This window comes from Parus major, chromosome 3, assembly GCF_001522545.3.
Source record: "Parus major isolate Abel chromosome 3, Parus_major1.1, whole genome shotgun sequence".
NCBI lineage: Eukaryota > Metazoa > Chordata > Aves > Passeriformes > Paridae > Parus > Parus major.
The window spans coordinates 34,785,313-34,811,475 of record NC_031770.1 but is presented as its reverse complement, the minus strand read 5'-3'; the positions used below and the strand labels follow the sequence as shown (position 1 = coordinate 34,811,475).

At 39.1% G+C, this 26,163-nt stretch overlaps 1 long non-coding RNA gene across 1 annotated transcript; it reads right to left on the bottom strand.

The window, feature by feature from the left end:
- Positions 1-1,546: 1,546 nt before the first annotated feature.
- LOC107202407 lies at positions 1,547-9,237 on the bottom strand. Its single transcript, XR_001520675.2, has 2 exons — positions 4,502-9,237; positions 1,547-2,057 (listed from the first exon to the last, which is right to left on the bottom strand). It is a non-coding gene; the product is annotated as an uncharacterized LOC107202407 (long non-coding RNA).
- Between the last annotated feature and the right edge of the window lie 16,926 nt (positions 9,238-26,163).

Sequence of the window (26,163 nt, the reverse complement as noted above, 5' to 3'; positions counted from 1 at the left end):
CCCGTGACTTCCATTGGTGTAAAACTAGTTTTACACCTGACTGCTTATACCTCTGCACAGCTGGTGAAAGACATACCAGGTTCTGAGCATTTTACATGTCTACAGTGAGAGGTCTTCATTCATCCATATAATAGCTACATGCTTTGTCCATATAAAGGTAGTTTAGGATTTTTGTTGTTTGACACTATTGCCATTGAGCTACACAGTTCTTAAAATTTATTACATCCACCACTCCATAAAGCAGCAATTGATAAAAAGGTAAACAGTTATTTCTATTTAAGCATAAAGAGGAAAAATATATACCTGAAAAACTTTAGTATCTTAACTTCTTCTCAGAAGTTTACCAGGGGTGATCTGGCCTTAAGGTTTAAAGTCTGAAATACTGTGAAAAAAATTAAAGTATTATTTTTTACAAAGCACTCTGCCTTTCCTATCTTCTCCCAGCTACGTATTTTTAACTTTTATTTTACTGAAATCTCAATTATGAAATTTATTCTATCTAACAATAGGTTTTGCAAGTAGGTCAGTCCTTTTTCATATCCTATTGCTACTGCCATATTCTAGGCAGTTGTGTAGATATTTTAGTATGCTCAAGTGGACATAAATTATGTTGAAGGACATTCATGGTTGTTTTGGGGTGTGCACTGGAGCCAAAGCAGTATTGCTATGGAAAATCATCGAAACAGTGATGCCTCAACCTTGCAAGTCTCCATGGCAACTTAAAAAAATAATGACAGCTGTACCAAGAAATTTGCTAATAGAAGGCCTTAACACATTTGTCTAGACTTAGTGATACTTCATACTCATTATAACCTTTAGAAGGATTGTAAGAAAATGAAACTTAGAGAAAAAAATAGGGAATATCTGCTTCTTCTAGAATTTCACACTGGCTTCATTTAAGTTACCTGACATTGTCTATGGCAAATATAACCATAACAGTGAAATTTAAAAATATTTAATAACAGAGATCAATTGCAACTCATTTGATTCTAATATACACAGCATTTCATTTATTATGTGCTATATACACAGTGGAAGTTTCTCAATAATTAGCATAAAGCTAAATTTTCTGAAAAAAATAGGAAGATTCCCATGTTGATAATGTTAAAATTGTTGTCTGTAGCAATGATGAGAAAATTGCATGAAAAATGCAACAGTATGAGAGAGATTCTGTTTTAAAATGGCCTCACTCAAGTTCAAATTACAGGCCATGGATAAAAAAAGAGAAGGATTCTGTAGGATCAAAGCACAAGAGAGTTTGCTAGCTTTGGTCTGCTGGAAATGCATAAACACACTAGAGAATAAGAAAATTGGCTGTGCAGCCATTAAGCTACAACATGTAGCAAGAACAAATATTTTTATGGGTAGGCCGATCAGTTTGAAAGACGTGATATAAGTTGATGATTTTAAGGCAGCCTTTGCATTTTTAAAATTTTATATATAACAATTTCCTATATACACAAAAATTGTTTCTAATGGGGAAGAACTCTATTCAAGACCTTACGAAGTGAAGAGTTAACCACAAAACTGAAAAAATAGATGAAACTGATTTTATCTTGATTACATTTTTATTGTGAGTTCTGCCAAGAATACATATTCTCAGGGGGTTGAAAAGGACAATTTAATAAAGCTGAAAATAATATTGAGACAATCAACGGGAGAAAATGTAAACAGAAACATGAGAAAGATAATTGTCCATTGTTGAATAACATTATACTAGATGCCCAATTGCACATTTCAGAATGATGTTGTTGCAGTGACTTAAGGAAAGAACAGGTCAAAATAAAACAAAAAACATTTCTAAATCATAGTGAAAAATTAAAAAATAGAAAAGCTGGAACAATAATAGTAACAAGTCTCTTGGATTTTGGGAAGTAGATAGTGGAAACAAAATGTTAAAGACAAATATCAATGGCTCTCAGATCCAAGAATGGGAAGGCAGAGAAAGGAGTTCCCAGTTGTATCAGGAATCCAAATAACATTATTGGTCCTTGACTGTGTGATGATAGCAGAACTGGCAAGAATTCATGAAAAGCAGAATCTCAGTCTCTTGGAGCCTGCATTTGGGGAAAGCCAGATGATAGAGTCATATGACATGATGATGCAGTCCTTTTAATTCTAACCAGTTACACAGCAGTTTGTTTAGGTTAGACATTTTAAAATCTGCATGTCTAATTAACTTTCATCTGATAGTTTTAAAAGAACGAGCAAAAGACCCTCATAGACATTTTATTTTGGTGATTACAGGGTTGAAACATGGGAATATTCAAGTCAGGAAAAATTTAAATGGCACCAATATTTAAAAATTATAATGTGACGAACTAAGGAAATGACGGGCCTATCAAGATGAGATTGCTTAAACACTTAATGTCCATCAACATTATTTTCACAAAAATAATTTTTGTCAGGCTAATTTGATCCCATCTTTTGATAAGATTACAAGCTCTTTTCAATCAGGATAGTATTGTTGATGGAACAGTTTTTAAAGGACATGGTCTCACTCCGGCTGAAGACATTTTGTTAAGAAAATAAAGGAACAGATAATCAACTTAACACCTATGAATTTTGTTAAAAATATAAGTACATTTAAGTATAATTGCAAATAAGGAACCATCATGGTAAGGATTTGGTTCTCATGAGGTTCAGCTCCCTCACATCTTGTCTTTCTTAATGATACAAGAAAACATGACATTTTCTTCATGAAGTTTTCTTATACCACTAAAACCAGTGGAGGATTAAATGATAAATAAGGCTGGTGAATGACAGAGCAATCTGACTTTCTGTACAAAATGGAACAAGTTATTCTTTTGGAAGCCTGTACAGTGAGGAACAGTGTGAGCCACACTTGTAGGATGGAAAAGACTCCATGCTGGGAAATAGGGACTGAAAGGGATTTGATTTTATAATGGATAATCAGATACACGTGGAGCTCCTGCGGTGCGCCACGGCCAAAGTGCTGAAATGATCATTGGACTATAATGAGGAGAATATGAATAAAAGCAGAGAGCTTGCATTATTCAGGTGAGGATTTACTGTGAGGGAAAAGGGAAAGTGCTACACAGACCATAGCCCCTTGGCAAAGGAAGTATGGAGCTTTGTGCCTCTACTAGAGGAGAAAGGGAAGCACTGCTCAGCTGCTCCTGAGTGCCACAGCTTGCTGGGGTCCAGCAGCCTGCTACCGTGCTTCATCACTGCTCCTCCTGCCCTGTGGGAAAGGATTTTGGTCTTCCTTCTAATTTATTTTTTTTAAAACATTCTTATTTGGTTTTTGTTAGAAAGAAGGGTTTGATAGCAACTCTGGTTGAGCTGAAAGGACTGGAAAATATGCTGAAAATGTGGGACTACAGTTCAAAGTCTTGAGTTCCTAAAGAATAGAAAAATGGTACAAAGGGCATCTCTGATTTCTCTGCAAAAGACTAGCAAAATCCATTGCCTGGAATTAGAGAAATTTAGACTTGAAGTAATTTACCTCAGAGAAGGGAACTGACCACTGGAAAAACTTACTGTAGCCTGCAGTGGACTTTGTCTGAAAGAAAATTTGAAACCATGATAATTTTTTATTCTGGCTTAGATGCACTATTGGTCCTGATACAGAAATTAATTTAGGGTAGATGTGTGATGTAAGTCGTCACATTAATCAACAGAATCCTTCTGATATTAATATATTTCAGTCAAAAATATGAAAAAAACGTTATTCTGTTGAGACGATTTGCAATAAGGGCTTAGTGATGTTTTTTAAAAATGTGCTTTGCAAATAATTTTAATTTATGAGCTAAATAACAGACATACAAGACATGAAATCTTTAAATTCTCCACTAAGTAATAAAAGATTGATTTTTCTATTTGACATAAAGAACAGAAATTCACCTAGATCACAAGATCTGGTCTTTTGTCTCTAAATAAGCATGTTCAGATACTCCCATTTCTGTCCACATAGGAAGAGGAAAGCAGAAATCACTGCAGTTCTGGAGGTTAATTCTGCAAGTCAGGAGGCTGTGTCCTGCTGTGGGAACATAGCCCACACCCCCAGCCTGCCCGTGGGCCACCCTTGTACTCTTGCATAGGTCATGCAGGAGATGTGTTTGGGCTGGGCTTGGTGACAAGGGGAGGAGGCAACAGAGGGGCTGGAGTAAGGGCATAGATAAGAGACTGCTGCCACCACCGTGATGTTAGAAAATCTTCTCTATACTTACTTCATACAAAAGATTTCTTTATTTGTATAGTTTGCAAGGTTTTGGTTATTTTGTTTTTGGCCTGTTCTACTTAAAATTACATATTACCTCAAGCCATTCTGTTTCTTCTTTCCTTTTGTACCTGCTGGAACCAGTTTCACCTCATATGCCAGTCATCACTGTACATGTATAATGTAACTTGCCTTTGAGTATCGCAGCTGATTCAGCCATCCACTCCTCTGCCCCCCTTCCCTTCCTGCTTGAAGTGATTCACCTGTGGCCTTCACCGAGAAGTTAACAAAAAAAGGAAGAAACGTTTTAAAACTCACCAACACACCTTGCTTCTTGTACAGTCGGTCATTTGGTCTGTGTTACAGGCATGCTGTCTGCACTATCAGTGAAATGACAAAAACTGTGCCTTCTTGTATGTTCTTTGCCAGCAAAAATTTCCAAGATGATCTGTGCAGTTTGTGAACAACACCTCTGCTAAAAGAAAGCAAGCTGAAGTGACTAGGGAACAGGATGGAGTGGATTTCAGTGGGCTGGGGAGTGGTGCCGTGTTCCTTGGGAGGAATCACTGCTGAATGTTGCCCTAGAAAGATCAACGTCCCAAAAGACAAGCATACTGCTGATGTAAATGGAAAAGGACAGGTCTCTTGTCTTCTTCAGCCAACTGATAGCAATCATGTTAACCTGAACACCCAAGTCCCTTCAGAGGTTGCCTCAGAAAACATACCATAACTTTTTTCATTCTCCAGGTTTTAATCTTTTTGCCCCCTTTTTTATTTTTTTAATTTTTTTTTTAGATTAGTACCCACTGACCCTCTGAAATATCTGTATAGTTCTCCTGGCTTACCCTCTGCCTCTGACACATTTCTATAAAGCTGCAGCCTCAGCATTACTTAGCTTTTACGTGTGTTTGAGTGTGTACTATCTACATCTGGAATGAGGGGCTGTATTAAAAATAAAATAATTATAAAAATAAAATGAAATGTCCTCACATGGAAAGCATTTGGAAAGGAAAATACCAGAGTAAAAATGGAAAAATAAGTACGTGTCAGGCCAGCTGCAGGTTAGGAGCAGCTCTCTGGGAAGCCAGTGGGATTTGCTGGTGCCCTGCATGGGAAGGCAGAGACCAAGCAAGCACAGTTGCCCTGCAGCACTCTGGTGACCAGGACTTAGTTATGCCTGCAGGAAGACTTTAACCTCGCTGGCCTCAGGAGTATTTCTCAGAAGCTAAAGACGTCAACTTTAGCAAGACTGTGCCCATAGATAGTAATGACCGAAAGGGAAATCCCTGGGGCAGGCTGCAGGAAGCTTTTGAAGGTACTTGTGCCAGCAGATATCTGGGGCATGGGCATAAGGAAGGGCAGTTCCCCTAACAGTCAAATTCATATATTGAACCCTTCTCAATTCATTCCTGCGCAAAGGATAAAGAGACTCTATGCTGCAAACAAAGACATCATACACTGAATTATTTGTCAGCTGCTAAATTAAGAAAGGATTTTAATACTTTGCTTTGAGATTTACTCACATGATTAAAGTTAGGCATGATTTTAAGAACCTCAGAAGATCAGGCACCTGATAAACTCCCTGCTTCAGGTTAAAATAAATTACATTATAAAAGCATGTTTCTTGAAAACAAACCACAAGGAAGAGATATTATAGCAACAAAAATTTGTCTTAAAAATTATTAAATTGTTTGGTCTTTCAATAATTGAAAAGGCTTCATTACCATGCAAACAAAAAACAGGTTGGCTATTCACCTTTTGGAAGATGGCATTTGCATTGCTATAATAGGAGAGAAGAACCTTAGAAAACTAATGAAGGAGCATAAAAATGCAAATTACTGCAGCTAATTGGCTGTGCCTTCTTACACCTTGTGAATTATTTATTTATGACTGAGTAAATCTGCCCCTTTTAAATAATATAATAAAGAACAACATTGTGTTCTATGCCGTTGAGTGGATAGTGTTTGTTCCCTTAATTTTATGGTGAGTTGCTCGTGTTTGCACTAGCAAGATGCGTGCAGTGCTCTGTATAACTCTGCAGGTCCAACATTCTTCTCATGCAGACTGACACCATTTTATTTCCTTTTTCTAATTCCTGACGGGGAAAAAAACAAGACAAAAGATGATGCCATTATTACAATAATGCTAATTACATCTTTATTGCCACTGGCAGTAAAGTTTAATCATAAAGCAGGCTCAGAATTCTGCAGAGACCTATTTACATGCCAATATGTGAGTAATTCCATCCAGTTCAGTGTAGTAACTTAGAGTTGGTTGCTGCCCAGGGTGTTGAAGAAATCAAAATAAAATATTTGATAACTGGGATTGATATACGCACATTTTCCCCCAAATATTATTTCTTCTCTCACAAAAAAACTGGGAAAACTCTGAGGAACTGCTCATTTTACCTGGGATTTCAAGCCATGTGATACAGCCCTTTGGCATACATGAGCACAATTTTGCAAGTGCCAGATATTCTGTCTGGCAGACCTGTACATTCACAACATACACGTATTCACAGGAATGCCCTCACGCTCCCTGTGCACACTCACTGGGACTGAGCAGGGCATGACCAATGTGTCCATTACTTTCTGTACTTGCCTTATATTGCTTGAATGCTCCACAGTTATCTGAAAAACCTTGGAGTCATGTGTTTAAGGAATTCTGTGCAGCAAGGGCTTAGAAATTAAGCTCAGCTTGTACGATTTCTGTTTTCCCTGATGGCTTCGCATACATCCCTACAGCATACTTCAATTAACAATTTTTCTTTTAAAAAAGATATGCTACAGCACTGGGAACTTTTGTGTAGGTGGTGTTTGCAAGACCAAAATTGGAAGAATTTGGCCTGTGGGATGGATCATTGCTTTAGAGGACACAGGCAGCCACCATATGCAGCAGGTGGGAATGCCTCTCCTTTTCTCCTTTTGTAAGGCAGAATGGTTTTTATTACAAAAATCAGCCTGAGATGAAGTTTCTCATTCTCTATTTTAGTCTCCAAATGATTTCTTCTTTAAAATGTAGCCCAAACAGGTTAAAAGTTTTGTTGCATTTGTTTATATGTTGCTTAGTGCATGCCACTCCAAACTGAAAAGAAAAACATGTTCCAAGGAACTCTTTTGTTTGTTCCAGACACTGCTGTGGCTGGGGTGCCTAAACCAGCTACCACAATGAGGCAGCTCATGGAAAAACTTTGCCAGAGTTTAAGTGATCTGGCCAGCTCAAGGCTGCAGTTATGAAGACAGCACAAGGGAATAACAGTGAGTCCAGGGAAATTCTAGTGTGTAAGGTAGGTAAACAAAAGCCAAAGAATATTAAATCTGATTTATTTTGTTTATCTTTTAGGACTTTTATAATTTGACTGTGCACAAGCTTTGCCTAGGTCTTCTTTTATAGCATCCAAATATCTCACTAGTATCAGTGCATTTCCCAGGTGGGAAAGGAACATTATCTTCAGTTTATGGAGGCGAAATTGAGAGATGCAGGTTGGGTAAAATAGCTCCCCAAGGCTGCCTATGAAAACTTGGGCTGGAACTTGGACTATCATCCCACTTGCTGCAAAAACTACTGAGCCATCTTTTTTGAGTCTGAATTTTCACAGTATTTTCTAAACAAAAGAAACGAATGCAAACCTTGCTTATGATGACCAAGAGATATTGTCTTCTTAGGCAACAGATACTTGGTGGCCGTAGCATACCAGTTTTTGTTGAGTAAATTTCCATGTATCAATCACTGAGAAACTCTCTGTAGCGGATCTGTGTAATATTATAGTCCAGGATCAAAACCAAACCTACTGCCATTTGAAAGCGTCATATTAAGCATTAGGCTTATGTTTGTTATGTGTTACCTAAAATATTAATGAAGTATTTAATAGCTGTGAAGAAGATACCCGGATGTATTACCCAGAAGAGCAAGGAGGAAAAGACTTCATGGAGAAATATTTCAGTAAGACCCTAGAGGTGGTAATTAAAAGCACTTAGAAACAAAAGAATTTCATCCAGATAGATGTACGGGGAATGTAGCATTTACCAAAAACTTGCTGATAGTGTCTCCTTCAGTCATCTCTGAACACCTGGAATCTTTTTTCTTAACTAGGAAGAAGAGTAGCAGATGTTTTTATGCTTTAAGAGCTGTTGAAGAAACTAAAAATACCTGAAAGAGATAATAAGTGTCCATAGATCCACAGAGAGAAGAAGCAGGAGTACAGGGACTAGTCATTTCCGTTTGTCAACAGGCCAAAACCTAAAGGGATTAGCCTGCAGCAAATTAGATTAAATATCAAGGAAGAATATGAATTAGTCATGAAGGGAATATTTTAGAATTAACATCATTGAGACTAAGGCTAAACTTCCTAAAGCACAGCTGGAGATGGTTTAAGGTCAGTTTAAGTCTCCCATCATAAAAAAGGATAGCACAGCTTACTAGGAACGGGCTCCTCTCAAGTCCTAGCCATGGGTCTTCTGAACCTCAGCGAGGGCTTTCTTCTCCCTTCTGGAAGGTGACTGTCTGATCAAGTAGCCTTCTCTACTCCTTCATATTTTATCCCAGTAGCTGTACGCTCCTTGAACGGCTTTCTCATTAGCATCTGAGGAAAAGCAGACGTCGGGAAATGTGCCGTTCTCCCTGCCTTGCTGGGGAGGAGGTGGGGATGGTCATTCACAAAGGCACGGCATGTTCTGCAAGACGGGCGAGCAGTCGCAACTTGAGCTTCTTTAAAACCAGGGTTTTGAAGACAAAGCTAAAGTAATACTTACTACCCCACGAGGACAGAAAGCCAGCACAGTGGCTGAGAAGTGCTACACTGACCATATCCTTTGGGAAGAGCCACGTCGCTTCTTCCCAAGCTCTGCGCTTCACCCCCGAGGTGACTATTGTTGATCTCTGCTGGCAAGGCTGCAGCATCACCTGCTCGGCTCCTCACCGGCAGTATAACACCCCCCTTCATTGGGCTGAGCAAAGAGAGCGCACTGCTTTCATCGCTCCAGAGCTGTCCTGGTGGGAAAGAGGCGAGGGGCGCCCAGGCCGTCCATCCCCCCGGGGACTGCGGAGCGGTGCCGCACTCGCCGATCCCGGAGTGCCCTCTAGCGCCGAGAGCCCGCCGCCGCTCCCGCCCCGCCGGGCCGCGGCGCCCAAGATGGCGGCCCGGCCTGGCCCGGCCTGGCGCGCGCCGGCCGTGGGGGCGGGAGAGCGGCCGCGCCTCACGGAGCTCCTCACGGCCCCAGCCCTGTGCAGGGCGGCCTGCGCTGGCCCGCAGGGCTCCGGCTATCGCCACAGGACATTCCTGGTTCACCTTCGTTTTCCAGTCAGCTCCATACGGAAGGCACAAAGTGGTGGGCGAACCTCCCTTGCAATATTCGTGATGAATAAACCCAAACAGTTTTAATTTATGGATACAGTTTTATTTAAACTCATTAGAATCTGAAGAGCGTATTCGCTAAATGTGAACAGGGAAGCTTGCTCTTTGTATGGGTGACACTGTTGCTCAGCAATTTGTGTACCTGGGACTCTTTCATCTAAAAGGAAATTACTGGCTTTGCAATCATTTGTCACATACAGTGTGTGATGTAAACAGACTAAAAATTAAGGAGAAAAAGATTGTTAGTTCTTGTCTACCCTCACCTCCTTTGTCTTGTATTTTAATTTTCTAGTTGGTGGGAATTTTATTTTTGGAAATTACAAATGTGAGGCAACTTTATAGCACCAGTTATTTTCAGGTGACCTTTGATGCCAAATCTCATCTCTTCAGTGTCTAGGTCTCCTAAATTCTTATTAGAATTAAGATGAAATTATCTACTTTGCTTTAAGTCTGCCCCTGGAAAAGTATTGACAAACCAGCAAGTCTACTAGATACTGCAGGGCAGAAAAACCCACGTGACATGGCACCTGTGGAACGTGCCACATCTGCTCTTAGCACTCACTGTGGGTTTGGCTTTTCTTTTTGAAGAAGATAGTACTACCAGTTCTGACTGGAGGTACACTTGGGATGTAGGTGAAGATCCTGACGTGGCTTGACACATGGGAAGATGGGGTTATAAATAGGCTCAAGAAGCTCAAGTAAGTGACATGCCTGTCGAGCCCAGATGGGGTCTTCAGAGCAGAGCCTGGGTGAGATCTTTTGAGACAAGGTTTATATCTCTTCTCAAAAGATTTGCTTGCACTCAATGTCTTTTAATGACTGAGGAAATTACTGACAAAATGTCTTCAAGCACTTCTCTGGTAGGAATTTCCAATTTGTGTTATCTTCAGAGTTAGTCAATCCACGTAATTCCATTTGTCACGTTGCTCACTGTTGTGAGTCTGCTTTTACAGTAGCCATCATTTGCTACTTCAGGTAGTAACTAAGGAACCAAGAAATGGTCATTTAGCAGGGCTAGATCAGAGGGAATAAATCACTTATGATTAGATGAAGACATAATATTTACCCTCCCTGAGAACCTGCTCCCATCTGTGTATTCAGTACCAAAGTGTACCTGAAAGATTTTTATAGTTTTGTTAGGAAACACTTTCTGGCGTTTGAATAAATATTAAAAAACCAAATAAAATATTTTTAAAATAGTTTTCAAATGTGACATCTCACCACTTATTTAATCTCTTTAGCAGCAAAAGATAATTGTCTCAAGAAGATAAGAGCCTCTTGGGGAAGAAGGCCATCAAACTAGTAATAATAATGATGAACATGAATGTGCTATTGTTGAATTAAAATTAATACTATTTTCCCCTATATTTGAAATAGCTCACATTAGATTTCTATCTGATATGTTACTTGGGATAACAGAGGGAAACTACCGCTTTAGTGCCTATGTATGACAGCACTTATCTTTGATGGTGGAGCCATAATTAACCAAGTTATTTATTAAGGGAAGGGGCTTTAGAAGAATGATTTGGATTAAGTAGAGTGAAATACTGAAGCAGCTTCTTAAGATATTTTTCCTTGGCTTTCTCTAGAATTTCTTGAACAACCAGAAATTTTTATTTTAAGTGTCAAGAAGTCTACTGGCTTGTGAAACCTGTGGAAAAATGACAGCTAGCTTGAAGTGCCTCAGAAATGAGTTCGGAGATTCCTATTGAACTGATTGTTTAATCTCCTTAAAATAAAATAAAAAAAAATTGCTTTGTCTTTGGTTATTTTAAAAACAAACCCCAAAATACTGTTTCACTTTGACCTTTTTTTTTTCATATGCCTTATGATTTTTTGGCATAGCTACTGACAATAGAGCTGAAGAAGGAAGCCAGGGAGGGCTCCAGACTAACTTATTTGGTGTGGCAGAATGATTCCTTTTACAATTGCTTTGCAAATGCTCTTCTTGCAACAGTCTTGTTTATGTGAGATTCTGGAAAAATAGCAAAATTACAAAACCAGAAGCTTTGTTTAAGTATTTTCTTTTTATTGAGTGGTAACTTCATTAACTGAAGTCAAGTGCTTTTGTAGAAAGTATGTCAATCTGTACAGGTGTGTAGTAAAGAAAGTCTGAGGTCGCTAAATCATTTCTGGGGACTTTGGGTATATTCTGTGGATGGTAGTGCTGTAAAAATGTTGACAATTAATAATATTTCCAGAGGAAGAGATTTAAATTTCTCTGTTATCTTTAGCACAAAGTGTCCCCAGATTATTTCTGGTCATAAAGTTTTTGCTTATGAGCTGGCCCTAAAGCACGTACAGACCAGGCAAGCTTTCTCTAAAATTTCTAAAATGCTGCTGCAGGCCTAGTTTTGTGGATGTTATTTGCTTGTTTTTGATATCTGGAGTGCCATGTAAAATTTCTTTACTGTCTCTGAAATGATGTGGTTTAGGACTTTAAAAATGAGTGCTATGCAAAGTTTTACTTCCAAATATAAAGATTTTAAAATGCTGAGCATTTTCATTTGGTTTCAGAGAGCTCAGTGCTTTAGAAAAATCAAATTATTTTTCAACCTAAATTTAGACATTTATATTAAAAAGATCTGATGAGTGTTCCAAAGAAATAAGTTAATAGAAATTAATTATCACCCTAACACTTAACTTTAAAGAAAAGTATTTTGAGTAATAAGAAATCTGGTAAAAAAATCCTACAGATAAAGGTACTTTAAAATGCAAAAATTGCTAGAATCCACTGTGAAGGCCACCTGGAATAATTTCTTGACAGAAATAGGTACAACAAAAAGAAAGATGGTAAGAACAGACACCCCAGACACAGTGGCAAGGCTGAAGTGGTTTTTCCTAAGCAATCAGGAGTTCTTCAAAAATCATAGTTTTGCTCAAGAGAATGAAATAGAGGACAAGAAATGAGAATTCAGAAATGTGGGAAGCCTGGGAAACACAACCAGAGATAAAGAAGACCAAATAAAGCCTAAGTCTTCAATAAAGTGAAATCAGAAAACCTGCATGAAAACCTGAGCTGTAGCTAAGGAGAATGAGTACTGCAGTATGGTGAAAAATTTGTCTCAATCTTCACCATGTGAATTAATAGCAGATATATTTTTTATGAAAACTATTCTTTGTAAGGAACAAAAGTAAAGGATGTTATAAGATCAGGGTGCTGATCTTATAATCAGGGTACTGAAATAATATTCAGATATTTTTAATCCATATTTTGTTTCATGTGATAAATCCTAACTTCTGTATTAAAAAAATAATACCTTGAATAAGTTAACAGGAGTCTAGTAAAGAACAGGATGGCATTTAAGTTGGATTTTCCTTTCAGAAAATTCTTCATCCCTCATTAGAGGTATGACTGAGGATAATAGATTTTCATGGAAGAAGAGCTGAAATTCTGCACCATCCTGACTGAAAAAAAAAACAAAACCTCACTGAAGTGGGATTAAATTATTAAATCTTAGTAAGGGCAAAGGTTAATACTGAAGCGCCCCTGTCTCACTTCCTGCATACATGTGCATACATGTATATTTTTCTTGAAAAGCAGATGAACACTGAGATGAAAAATAGGCAGTAGGCAAGGTGACAAGGTTAGCTTGGATGAGAGATGACTGAGGGACTTGGAGGAACAAAAGCAAGCTAAAGCATATTGGAGTGGAAGCTGAAAAATATTCCTGAGTAATGCAAGGCAAAGAACACAGAAAGAATAATTGGGAAAAAATAGCTTCAGCTATTCTGGAAGAAGGAAGAACAAAGTGTTACTGCTATTTTAAGTGGAGGTCAAAGTAAAAACAAATATGTTGGAAACATAAAAGAAAAAGAAAACAAACCGAAAACCCGAGGATAAACCAATTCAACAAATTAAGAACAATTCCCAGTCACAGTTATGGGTGATATTTTACTGCTAGAGAAATAAGTGGAAGAAAATATCTTGCTGACAGCTTTAGTATTAGGAATTTACTTGTTTTCAACTGTAGTTATGCTTTAATCACAAGGATATTAAAGTTGAAGACCAAGTTCATCAGGCAGCTGCATTAGAACTGTGGTTGTTATGGACTTCACCCAATGGACCACTGGTCCAGTCCAGCATTATTATTCTTCTGGGAAAGAAAACGCTTGCTAAAAATCAATTTTAAAAAAAGAGACCCTATGCAAACATGTCATAATTAGAAATGCTCAGTGAAGGTTTATGATAAAAATATCGAAACACATGGAAAAATTTATTAATCTGTCACTCATTTTTCATGACAGGATGGTATCTTCATTCACTATTTATCTGTTTTTGTACTTAAGTGCATGGATTTAGTTGCATTTACCATATCTCTATTGTTTTATAAAACTGCTGTGTTTATAAATAATTGTGTAATTTAATATTTGTAAAGTGTGAGTTTTACAGAAGCACAGTGCACTGGTAGCTGTCACTAATATTACCTTATAAAGTAGATAATATAAAGTGCTTTAATTTATTTTTAATGTAATAAGCACAAAGCTGTAGGTGTTGAGCCGAATGCAAAGTCAGTGAGTCATTTCAGTTCCCCAGTGATTTGTATCATCTCTCTGTTCAATACTGATCCCTTGCCAGGCTGTTGGCTTTATTTCACAATATGTGGCACAGCAGACACAGCACATAACAGAGCTCTCAGTGAATCAGCCTCTACCAGGGGAAAAGTGGGCACAGTTTTGGCCTTGATCTTGCCAATATCACAGCCTTGGCATGTAAATATAGGCCCTACCTGGCTTTCCTCTAAGGCAGCCTTCTGAAAAAGAAAAGGAGCATAGCTACCACGGAGTTTGAGAGAGCAAAAATTGCTATTGCATTTCAGCTTAAGCTAGAGAGAGTTTACACGTTTCTCTTTGTATTGGTGTTGCAAGAATAAGAGTTAAAAGTTAAAAAAGAAAATGTAAGCATATGTTGCCACTCTCAGACTTTGGGAAAGCTGGCAGTTGTCTCTAGACATACAGTTCCCTTTGGTCCCTTTCATCCCTGCAGGGCAGCAGCATCTGGTACCAGTCAGCAGAACGTTGATGCTGCTCTGCTTCTTCACCAGGTGAGAGCAGTGCTCTGGGGGAGAGGGCAAAGATCAGCAGAAGAGGACCTTGTTTATCTTAACATGCATTTCATACTGCAAGTTCACCAGCATAATGGCACCCACTGGTTTGCATTCCTGTAAAGTTTGTGAGAACTCCCAGAGTGCATTTTTTGAACTGATTTCAATTAGTTGGAAGCTCACTGTGTGGGAAACACAACTCCTCCTGAATCTGAACAACGACACTTGCAGAAGTCATGTTTTGCGAGAGGTGTTTTGCTTCTAAAATTTTCCGCTTTTAAGTTTCCGCTTAATATAATATCTAGCACAGTACAAAGGTTTTAATTCTTTTTAGGGCTTCGAGGATAGTCTGTGGGGTATAATGTACTCTTAGCTACCAAAACAAACCACCTCACTGGTTCTGAGGAGAAGCTTGTAATAGCACCATTTGTTCAAATACTGAACTAAAAGCAAAGCAGTTAATCTGAGAAGTTCTGACAGACAAAAAGCAGTAGCAATAAAAGCTAATTGTCTGTTAGCTCCAGGTATATTTTTATTGAGTGTTTCAATCCTAGCCTAGAAGCATATATTAAGAAAAGGCTCTGCAATTTTCACACATCAAGCAGCAACCGGAGCAGGCTGCAGTCTCATTTCTGTCTTTACTTTCCTTCCCAGCCCATCCCTCCCTCAGCTGTCTGCTTCCATTGCAAGGAACTTTTAATGCCTTCATGTAGCTGCTATTGAACCTCTTCTCAGTAGCTGGCAGCCCACAGTAATAAGGTGATTTCCTGATATCCCCACTTATATCTGGCAAAGCATAAGGAGGAGGTCACTGTTGCTCATGTGTAGAAGGAAGGGGCAGCTCATTTTCATATGATTTTGGTTTTTTTCAGTGACAAAGCATTTTTTCTCAAGGCCAGTAGCATAACCAAGGCTTTCATTAATTACTTAATGTGCTTTGTGTATGGCACACTTTAGGCATGTCCTTGGTAGGCAGAGGATCTGCAAATTTTCTGATGTGCTTTTGTGTCTGATTTTTTTTAATGCAGCCTTTCTGTCTGGACAAGAAATCAAGAAATTAGATTTTTTTAAGATGAGATGCCCCAAGTCATCTTCTATCTTCTGTGACTCCATCCAGTCAGGGTTTCTTTCAATGAAACCTCCTCAGGTTTTTCTGTAATTTGTTTATTTACCGAACAACAACAAAAGCCATAGGACTTCAGTGACTTTAAGCTCCAACCCCTATCTTGAAATACCAGGGATTTGGTTTTTCTGCTATATTTGTACTACTAATTAATAATAAAACAATTATTTGCTATTGCCCTCCAGTAATGTATCATGACCAGTAAGACTGGTGCACAAATGGAAAAAAAAAGAAAAAGTTCTTTTCTCTTTCAGCTAAGAATGAATCAGCTTACCCTTAGTAGACCAAAGATGGGAAATGAGTTTTCCCTTTAAAAGGTTCTTTGTCATAACCCACATTGATCAGCACTGTTGTGAACATACTGTATTTGGTTATTTTTATCTAGCATGTGGTAGCAACTTGTGCATCACTGCTGAAAGCATCAATTGAGCTATTAAGAATGAAGACACACTTAGTAATCCCTGCAGTTCTCATCGCAGCAGGGCTAAGTCTAACAGTGACGTTAGTAGCATCGGCACTGAATTTCAGTACTTTTTATTACATTTGCCTTGTTTCATTAGAATTTAGCATTCTTCAGGCTTCTTACAAAATGTATACATTGTACTTTGCAAATTCTGTTGGCTGTTGTGGGTGGACTGGTGTGGCTAGAAGACCAGGTGACAGTGTTCACAAAACAGAGGGAAAAATCAATTTAACTTTAAATTGTAAGTACTTTCTGAGGATTGAGATTAAATAATGGAGGCAGGCTCTTCTCCCTAGCATGACAGGGGAATCTGAAAGCAGAATAAGATAGAGAGGAAAAACAGAGTAAGTAGCTGGAGTGAAATGCCATGTTTGTTAGGCAGGAAATCAATAATCTTTGATGGGCAAATCTTATGCAAACCTTTATTCTTGGCCTGCTATGTTTGGAAATTGAAACAGAAGAAACAAAATCTTATTACTTGGAAAAATCCAACCTCTGGTTATGCATGTTTACCAAGCTGTGTCTGGAATGATTCTTTTGCAGAAGAAAGGCAAGAAAGGGGATTTTGCTGGTGAAGGCTGAATAGATACTCCTCTGGGAACAGAAAACATGTGAATTTGATCACACCTCTTTTTCCTGCTTCCAGATATCTGTGCTTGCCTGAAGAATGCTACTCTCCCTGGGGTAGTTCAAAAAACCAACCTGGTCATTAACTTTTCCAAAGATAGCACTGGGGAAGCAGAAGCTCAGGCAATGCAGCAGTTCCTTATGTGACCCTGGGGAGTCCCTGGTGCATCTCAGAAGAAGGTTATTTCAGGAGATGCAGTCTGGTGGGACCAGTGGGAGGTAGACCCTAGGGAGTAGCTGGATTGTAGGAATATGTTTTCCAACCTGCTTGCTCAGGTTGCAGCACTGCCAATCCCAGATGTTCACAAATCACAAGCAAAGCCTGAGAAAGGCCTGAGATTCATTAAAAACTCAAAGCTCAAATTTTAAAAATAAAGTAAGTTTAGGGTGTGGTTTATTACCTTCAGGTTTCTTAGCCTTTAGGGTGCACTTGAGTCATGTTTTTAAGTTTCTTTTTGCTACTATGAGGTCTAGGAAACTTACTTAAAACCATAAGCCAAGATTCTCACCTAATCATTTGGCTGTGGAAGTTGAAAAATACAAACTTATGAGAGGTGCAGTGCTGACTGATGGGGCCATGCATATGGCAAATACTTGGGAAAGAGTATTCTCTTGGAGAGAGAGGAGAGGCAGCCTGGGAAGGGGGTGCAGCAAAAAAGCCTGGGAATCCAGTGGGGATAAATACTGAGGAAGGCAGGGGAAGATGGGATCCTGAGGAAAGTGAAGTTACCAACTTCAAATTTGCAAAGGAGATGGGAAAACATTTCCTACAATGATGTCCATCAGTTAACCCCTGTGATTCCTGTTTACCAGGTGAATTTGCTTTCCCACAGAGACTGTTTGGTTGATTAACAGAGACAATATGCCAGCATAAGAATGTCACCAGCTCAAGGGAGGTGATCCTGCCCCACTGCCCAGCCCCGGTGAGGCACATCTGGACTGCTGTGTCCAGTCCTGGGCCCCTCAGGACAAGAGAGACATGGAGCTCCTGGAGTGGCTCCAGTGGAGGGTAACAAAGGGGATTGAGGCACTGGAGCATCTCTTAGGAGGAAAGGCAGAGGGAGCTGGGCCTGTTCAGCCCCGAGAAGAGGCACTGAGAGGGGAGCTCATCAATGGCTGTGAGTGTCTGAAGAGAGNAGCTGGGCCTGTTCAGCCCCGAGAAGAGGCACTGAGAGGGGAGCTCATCAATGGCTGTGAGTGTCTGAAGGGAGGTGCCAGGAGGATGCAGCCAGGCTCTGCTCACTGGTGCTGAGCAGTAGGACAGGAGGCAATGGGCAGAAAGTGATGCACAGGAAGCTCCACCTGAACATGAGGAAGATCTTCTTTACTAGGCAGACAACCATGCACAGGGGCAGATTACCAAGAGACATTGTGGAATCTCCCTCACTGGAGATAATCAAGAACCATAAGGACACAATCCAATGCCATGTGCTCTAAGACAACCCTGCTTGAAGAAGGAGGTCAGTCCAGATGACCTACTGTGGTCCCTTCCATCCTTGCCCATTCCATGATTCTGTGGTTCTGCACTTGTTACTCAGAGAAGTAGGTGCTTGGTCTGAGCTGAGGATGATGAGTGAAAAGTCCAGATTAAAACTAAATGATGGGAAGGTGACCTGTGGCAGCCCTAAACTTAGCTTTTCAGCATAATAATGTAGTAAAAACCAATCTCTTTAGAGCCTGAAGAAAGACAAACTGGACTGAAAAGATGATACAGTTTTAAGGTCATGAACATTTACATTTCTCAATCTCTTAAAATACCAAGACAGGAGTGCATGAGGGTGTTGAGAGCTGTGAATTAGCCTCACTTAAGCTTTGGGGTGCTTGCAAATGCAGTGCAGAAGTGTAGACAAGGCTGCCTCACAGTTCAAGCACAAGGTGGAGATTTTGGAAATTGCAGTCCTGCTGTCAACTCATTCACTGCCAGCATGGTGAGTATACTCAGTGTGACCAGTGTTACAGGTGAATGTAGGGAGCTGTGTATGCAGACCTGAATCACTCTTCCATGTCCTTGACCGGGGAGAAAAGAAATGGCACAAAACATTCCATGAGGGGTTTTCCTCACAGTTCAGCCATCTCTGTCTCCTATCAGAATCCCCTCGGCTGAATGCAGAAATTGCATTTGCATTTCTGCATGCTCTGTGGACTATTTGCTCTGCCCAGTGTTAGGCATATAACTTAGAGGACTGGTCTCTGTCAGGTGGAAACAATACGTTCCTGCAAGTGGTGAATGTGAGTGCAGCCTTCTGTCTCCTCTTGCAGTGCAGCCCATCCACTTGGACTCTAGCTGGACACTTGAGATGGCTATGTCATGCAAACACCCTTTTTCTCTGTCCAGAAGCACTCTTGGGTGGCTCGTGGTATGCAAGCATGGAAGTTCTATTCTGTCTTAGATATTGTTGAAAAAGATTACTCTCCAAAAAAATGAAAAAAAAAAAAAGTCAAAAGGAAACAGAGCTTTTCCCCTCTCCCCAATACCTACTGCATTGGATGATACTTTTGTTATGCTTACTGCTGTACTGAGCAAACTCCTTGCTGTGCTGAGAGCATGTTGGCCTGGCTAGCTCATATTACCCATGTCTTCAAAGACTCTGCAGTGATGCTGCATACTGAAAAAATTGTGCAGATTAGGCACTTTTGAAAATCCCATTTGAAGGATCAGTTCAATATATTTTGTTAAGAAACTTGAAGTAAAATAAAACCATGAAATCAAAGCCAATCTAGCATTAATATTCCACGAAAGTAAAAGTGGAGCATTACGGACATCAAATCAAAATCAAGTCAACAAATTGACTGTGGCACTGGATCAGCATGAAACCATATTGCCAACTTGATGAAAATGCACAGTGTTTATAAACTCCGACGATCTATGAAAGCACATTTCTATTTAGCCAGGAATTTCAAAAAGCACATTTTCCCAGAGCCAGACAGAAATGTAGCACTGAGCTGGGTTATTTTATGGTGAAACCACCATTTCAGAACCAATTATCTAGCTTCCTTCCTCAGACGCTCTCCCTCAGTAATGGGTAAATCCTACCCCCACCTTCCAAGTGCCATCATATGTAGCTCAGTTTGAGAAAAGGACACTCCTGACAAGCAGAAGTTTTTCAACAGTTATGTACCAGAAATTGCAGATGACAATTTCAGGTCGTTCAGGATCAGACAGAAACCCCAGAAAATATATTAAAGAGCAATTTTATGCAATGTTATATATAACTTCTAAACTTCAGAAACTTTTTTTCTCCTCTCTTTTTCAGAGAAATTTGTGCACATCTGGAAATGTAAAGATACATTTTAGCACTAGGAAACTGAAGAGTATGAAAATACCTGGGTGTCTTCTACACAACAAAATAAAGTAGATGACTAAGACAAATGAGTGTAACTGCCCCTTGAACTCTCTCACTCCTTCACACTTGAAGAACAGTGTTGAGAACTATGGTTGAAGAGGGAAATGGAAGTGGTCACAACCCTATTTGAAATCAGGGGTTTCCTGCTTTTGGAAAAGACTTGTGAAATGCTGGTGCTGCCAGCTGATGCCATAATTCAAAATTATCAGAGTTTTTAGAAGATCTTAAATTTCAGTCCTCTTCCAGCAATAGAAACTTCTGTCCTGAAGCCAAAGCATGTTTGTGTTTTCAGACATCCCTCAATCAGATTTATAGTACTTTCTTCCAAGAATGAGCCTTGCAATTTGGTATAACAGGCCTCAAATGCACTCTTACACATCAAGTATCATTTGAAAAAAAAGCTTTTTAAATCACAAGAATACTGTGCTTTGAAAGCCACAGAAATGGATACCTTAATAGACTCAAATGTATGATATGGATACATATCCCTAAATAGCAGGAGCTCAGCTGACTGCTTTTGGGGGAAACTGCCATTTTCTTTGGTGAGGCAGAAGTTTCAAGATTGCACCATGCCATTATTCTGTGGAGTGCTCTCAAAATTCAAAAGAGTTTTTTTAAAGTAGCTGTTTGGGAAAAATAAACTCCAGAACAACTTGGCAACAAGTGGTGTCGATACTATCTGTCAGCAAAATTAAGAAATAAAAATGCAATGTGTATCTCATCACCTCAGCTACATTTTAGAAGTTCTTGCTTTATGTCTTAGAAATGGTACAGACAGCTTCTCAACAGGAATCTTTGTCTTCATATGCTTTATACAACAGAATTTATCAATATGAAATTTACCATAAAATCTTATATTTTATATGCAATCTGCATTTTTTTCAAAACTGTATTTTAATCTCATATTTTCACAGTACCATTTCTGAATTTGTTATCATTTTTGACCCTCTTGATTTTAATTATCAGAGTTACTGCTAGATGTAAAAATTCCAAAGGACTAACATGTGACCAAAAGGGCAGTATGGTTCCTGCCTGAAACCTACTGGTATGACATCATGTGTGCCCAATTCTCAAATCTAAGTCCTGATTTTTTTTTCCATTTTTATTTGGTATGGTAGACAACATTCTGTCAACACTGTGGAAATTGTGAAGATCAAATTCTCACCTTCTAGCTAGCATGAGTGCACACACACTTGCTTCTTCTTTTGAACAAGTTATTACACCATGGACTTGTGGCTCTTTTCTGTGCAACTGGGGTGACAATAACAATTTATCTCATAAGAACAACTGATTTAATATTTGAGATTTAAGGCATTGTGTATTTCCCATTTTATTAAGAGTTAAATTAATGCTTAGATTTTAACTTTTTTTTTTCCCCCAGTGGATATATATATGTGTGTGTGTGTGTGTGTGTATTTTGTTTCAAAACTGTGCAGAACACAGAGAGGAGGGTGACTGAAGAAGTGTAAGGAGAATTTGTGCCTAAACAAGAGTAGCTGAAGGAGAATAAACTTTGGGTCAGTAATTTTCATTCTAAAAAGTTCCTTCAGAGTTAGGAAAGTGTGAGGTTTTCTTTATTTCCTTATTTAAGTGAAAACTCAAGATTAAAGTCAGCCTGCTTGGACAGATCTTTTGATTATGATAAATTTAATCAAAATTTACCTTCCACATTGAAGCTCTTATGCTGTGTTTACTATTGAATTTAACTTAGAATACTCTGGAATGTTAAGAAATGTTAAATATAAAAGCATCTCCAACTTAGAGATCTCACAATCTGGAATTTTTTTGAGGGCAAAAGGGCAAAATTATGAGATAATATCTGAGATAATTAATTGGAAGCTTAGGATTGTCTCCGATTCCAGAACACCATTTTTATATTTAATAAAACTTGAGTTGGTCCCTTGCTTTGTATATCTTGGCTGAAAAAAACCCAACAAAACAAAAAACCCAAACACAAAGCAGTGCCCATATTGAGTCTTAAGGTTACAAACATGATGCTGTTATTTCTCCTCTACAAAGTTTTGCAAAGGAAATTGCAGTTGCATATAAAATGCTGGTTCAAAAATACTTTTCTGTAATGGAACATACTAAGCATAAATACAGAGCAGCAAGTTAAATTGGAGCTTTCAGGTTAGCTTTTTCGGAATGAGTTTCCTCTGTGGCAGAGAGAGGCAGCTGAGATGAATGATAAAGTGGCTGGGTAAAAGCTCTCTTCTCAGTCTGTGATCCCAGAGATCACAAACTAAAAAAATGGGATCATATTGTAAGCCCTCGGAGCCTTTCCCTAAAACTGCAATTATGTTACATATTTTAATAAATGCATAATCCCTGTAATATGTACTTTTAATGAATGCAAAGGCTAATTACAGTGCCTTCCTCCTAACAGAAAATATTTCCTGTCTTTTTAATAGCAGAATTCAGCAGATATTTGCATTGGTTGATGCTAGTGGCCTGTTCCACACTGGCTGCAGTGAGGACTGGGACTGATTTTTGTTACATTTAATACTTGTCTTTTTATTCAGAAGAAGTCTTAGAGATGAGCTTTCTTTTAATGAGAGAGCTGTGAGTTTCTATCAGAAGTAAACTCATGCCTGGTTGTCTCCTGCCTCCTTGTACCCTCATTTGTGTAGGTGTCGCTCACCTCATCCTTCTGATCAGAGAGACGACACTTGCAGTAGTTACTCAGGTTTTAAAATATTTTCTTAAGAGAGTTCCATACTACAGATTCACAAGCATTTTTTTTAGTTTGGAAGAAGGATGTCAATCAGCAGCATTTCCACTTTATCAACTGCTCCTATTTCCAGAATCACTTCTATTGTTACAGTCTGACAAACTACCCGAAGAGTTCAAAAAATTGCTGGCTGCAGGGGCTAATTCACCTCCTTTTTGTGTTGTTTCATTCTTTTGCCCTGCCATGATTACTGTCCTATTTTTTTCAAGGGTTGCTAAATCACCAACTAATTATGTGTTATCAAAGCTGCACATAACAGTGGAGTTTGTCTCGTGGTTGATTTATATAAAAACAAGCTGGGTGAATGAGTCAGTCAGGGTACAGATGTGCCGCTCCACCTGGTGCCTGTGCTAGCACTTATTCACGCCTCCCCTTTGTTCTTCTGGGCTCCTTTTGCTTTTTACTGCACAGCTAGAATAGGTACTGACTGCTGCATTATGTGTGCTTTAATGTTTTTTTATTATTACTATGGGAGAACAAAAACACTCATAAAGGTGTATTTTCTTTCTGGCAGAAATTCTCAGTAATGCAGTAGCTTCTTTGTTGGGGAACTTTAACCTTGGAGAATGTTACAAAGATTACTAGATGTCCACTTAGTTTCATAGCTGCTCAGGCAGTTATTTGGAAGAAATGAAAAATCCCTAAGCCTCCTTCCATGCTGGTATGAGTTCAACAGTCTGCAAATATCAACGTAGAAATTTACATGCTTATCCCCTGAGAAGTCTGTGCACATATGGTATTCTTTTTCAAATTATTTAATTAAAGCTCAAAAAGCACATGAAATCTGGAATGCTCACTTCCAAGAACACCTACCACATTAAATCAAGCTCCCCAGGTTGAAACATGGAGGGATTTAAAAAAAATGCAATTTACTTTTCCTTTTTGTATTCTTCCCTCTCTCGCCCAGTTCCCTCACCTCTAGCAACAGTGAAAGACCTAAATTCTCTTTAGCAATTTACTCAATTGCACAAGTGAACCTGTGCAGAGATGAACTTCTGCAATACTGAAATAGGGAGGTTTCTACCTTACATGTTAACTATTTTTTTTTGTTTTGTTTTGATACAGAGGTAAAAGTGAAGGTTTTTGTTGTCTGCAGAGTCTTGTTCATGTTGGTAGGTAGAAATTCTAAATTTTCAGGTCTCGATGTGACTTGACAGCATTCTTCCTATGTTTGTTTAGTACTTGGCAGTTGAGGAAATACACAGCAAGGGAAGACAGAGATTACCCACTCTAGGGTAGGAGGTTGGGAATTGCCTACTATATTCAGCTGCCACTGCTTGAAAAGAGATACTGAGCTTGCCAAAGCACACTGCCTATAATTATTAAACCTGTCCATTCAATTTCTGCTCTGAACAAATGGGGGGAAAAAAAAGACAAAATCAAAGAAAAACTCCAACCTGTGGTAATGAGATCATAACTATTTTTCAGAAAAATGTGCTTTCCTTTGCCAAGATGCTTACCTTGGTACCTGAGTACATGGGGAAAACATCCTGGATTTTCACTGGGCTGTTCTCAAAGGAGCATGTGGAGCTGTTGCTGCCTTTGTAATGAGCACCCACAGCCTTCTGTGAGAAGGTTGTTCTACCAGAGCCCCTCTCTCTGCACCATGGACATGGCTGGCAGGTTACTGTACAGTCTACAGCCCTGCCTTATCGTGTGCTCTACCTGGTGGACTACTTCTGTAATAACCAAACCAGCTCACAACAAAATGGGCTCAATTTCTCCCACTTCACATGTGGATTCTATAATTTCTGCCTAGTGCTGGCTTTCATGCATGGTCAGAAAGGATCAATGTTTTTCAGCTTCAGCCTTTATAACTCAAGTATGTTTTTAAAGAGAAAAAATAGAGCTGTGTAGTCACATCTGCTCTCTTGCCAAAACAGCTCCTGAAGTTCATATGGACACGCCCAGCCTGGCTTGAAACAGATGATAATGTAACTTGCCAAGCCTTTGGCTCCCTGGGCAGCTGCAGAGCTTGGTAGCTTGCTGCTGTGGCTGCCTGCCTGGCAGCATTCCAAATGGGGGTCTGAAAACCAGCTCCGTTATGGTACACACACGCTTTTGTCACAAGCAAGTAACAAAATCTCTGACTACATTTGTAGGGTTATATCCATAAATACAAGAAAATACAAGTCACTGAAATCTCGCGTTTCCGCGGAGGAATGAGGATACCTCATTCCCCCCGCCTTGTTTCCCCTCTCCAAGTGTCCCTCTGGAAAAGATGCAGCTAATTGCAGCTTGTCAAATTACTGGGGAACTTCAGATAGCTTAGGCAATTAACAGAAGTTTCATTTTGATTACTTTGTGCAAGTTTTATACAGAAACGATGCTCTGAAGACTCGTTCTAGGGAGAACGCTATTATATCAATGTAGGTGGCAATTTCTCTCTGAGACAGTAAGTTTTGGTTTCAGTGAGGAAAACTCCATGACAGCCTCTTCCAGCAGTGAGATCTGATGATTCTTAAAGTAGGGGACCCTTAAAACTGGGATGTGAGAAGTAAATAATTACCTTCAGCTATAAACAGTGCTAATTGTAGAAGTAAAGGAACCATTAAAAGCTGTAAACAGAGGGTTCTACTACTTCTTTTCTGATTCTGTGTGCCGTAGCCAGATTGACCAATTTGGTTAAGGGAACCTGGCAGTGAAAAATGCTGTTCTACAACATTCACCTGAAGGTGACAGCCCAGAGGAAAAATAGGTTTGAACTTGCATCAACAGTCCTTGGATTATTTTCATGTGAATGGCAGAGTGAAATAATTTGTGATTGCAGATAATGCATGAAGCAATTACCAGAAATATGGTATTTTGGCCCAAGGAAATTCGTGTTCAGGCAATAATTTCAAATGTTTTAAATTCTACACTTCTGTAGTAGGTGACACAAAATCCTTTTTTGGTAATGACTATATCACTAAGTCTGTCCTTGCATGCCCTTCCTTGTTAGCTATTCAAGAATTAAAAAGATTTATTAACCTTGTCTTAGTTTCACTAGCCTCTTCTACTTTTTTAGTTTGCATTACTTGACATGCAAAATATTATAGTTTTTTAAACCAAGTCCCCCAAGTAATAAAGTACTTCATTTAAGAAATAAGTAGGTGGCTTTACTCCTCTCACTTGGACCTGGAAAAGTCTGTACAGCGACAGAGACCCCAGCATTTCCATTGTTGGCCAGCCTAGTCCAGCTACTAACAATGAAGCTGATAGTATTAAATATTTCAGAGGTATAAGCAAGATATTTCAAGATGAACAGGATAAAGCAATCAATTCTTTAATATACACTAAGAATAATGTGTGGAT